Here is a 1,668-nt window from a genome sequence, read left to right as displayed (position 1 = left end):
ACAAACATCAAGAACACTCAGTGAAACATGACCTCATTAATGAATGAATAAGGCACAGTGACAAAGCCTGGAGTGATAGAGATATGTAATCTTTCAGAAAATAATTTAAAATATTTGTTCTGAAAAAGCTCAATGAAATTGAAAACAAAAAAGAGGAGGTCAGAACCCATGAGGGAAAATTAACAGAGAGATTAAAATAATTTTTAAAAAATCAAGTAGAAATTATAAAGCAGAAAAATTAAACTGACAAACTGAAAAATGGAGTAGAATCTCCTAGTAAGAGTATTGCTCAAGAGGAGTAAAAATTAGTGAGGCTAAATATAGGCTTTTTAGAAAAAAAAAAAAGCTATGTGAGAAAAAAGAAAACATGAGTACAAAATTTAGAAAATAGCCTCAAAATAGCAAATGTAAGAGGTAATTGCCTTAAAAAGAAGGGAAAGAGAAAGAGAGAAGTAGAAAGATTATTCAAAGAAATAATCACAGAATGTTTCAAACCTAGAGAAAGACATGAATAGTCAGGCACAAGAGAATCATAGAATACCAAGTAGATTTAGCCCAGATAAGACTACCTCAAGGCGCTTAATAATCAAGTTCCCAAAGGTCACAGATAAAGAAAGGGCTTAAGGAAAGCAAGACAACAGAAAAGAGAGAGAAAGCATGGAAAGGAGCTCCAATATGTATGGCAGCAGACCTCTCAATAAAAACCTACAAACCAGGAGAGAGTGCATGACATATTCAAAGTACTGGAGAAAGAATATATTAATTATAAAATGTTATATCCCACAAAAATATTTTTTAAACATGAAGGAGAAATAAAGATTGAAATAAAAATAAAAGCTGAAGAATTTATCAACAGCAACCTGTCTTAAAAGTAATGCTAACAGGGGTATCTCAAAGAAAAGCATGTAAATGAATAGGAAGAAATGGAAGCAGATATTTATAGAATATTCTACCCCAAACTACTGAATATATATTCTTCTCATCAGCACATGGGACTATCTTCAAGACTGACCATATTATAGGCCACAAAACCGTATCTCAACAAATTCAGAAAAAATCAAAATCAGACCCAGACCACAGTGGAAAAACAACTAGAATTCATAGCAATAGAAACATTCAAATCTATATACAAAATCATGGAAATTAAACAATATACTGCTGAACTGCTGAATTAGGTCAACAGTGATTCCTCAAATGAGAAACCAAATAACAGAGCTCAGAGGACAACTAAATATAATGGAAAGCCAACAAATAAGAAAAAATGAACAATACAAAGGATTGTATTGTTTGTCTTAATTGTACAATGTATCCAAAAGTTGAGAAGACAAAATCAATAGACCTCTTGCTACATTGACCGTAAATAAAAGAGAAAAGACCTAAACAAACTCAATCATAAATGGAAAAGGAGGGCAGCACCTGTGCCTCAGTAAGTAGGGTGCTGGCCCCATACACTGAGGGTTGCGGGTTCAAACCCAGCCCTGGCCAAACCTCAACAAAAAAATAGCCAGGCATTGTGGTGGGTGCCTATAGTCCCAGCTACTCTGGAGGCTGAGGCACGAGAATCACCTAGGCCCAAAAGATGGAGGTTGCTGTGAGCTATGTGATGCCACAGCACTCTACAGAGGGTGATAGAGTGAGATTCTGTCTCTACAAAAAAAAAAAAAAAAA

Source organism: Otolemur garnettii, unplaced genomic scaffold (assembly GCF_000181295.1).
Source record: "Otolemur garnettii isolate 467f Iridium unplaced genomic scaffold, OtoGar3 scaffold00258, whole genome shotgun sequence".
Classification (NCBI taxonomy): Eukaryota; Metazoa; Chordata; class Mammalia; order Primates; family Galagidae; genus Otolemur; species Otolemur garnettii.
Note: the sequence above shows the minus strand (reverse complement) of the source record.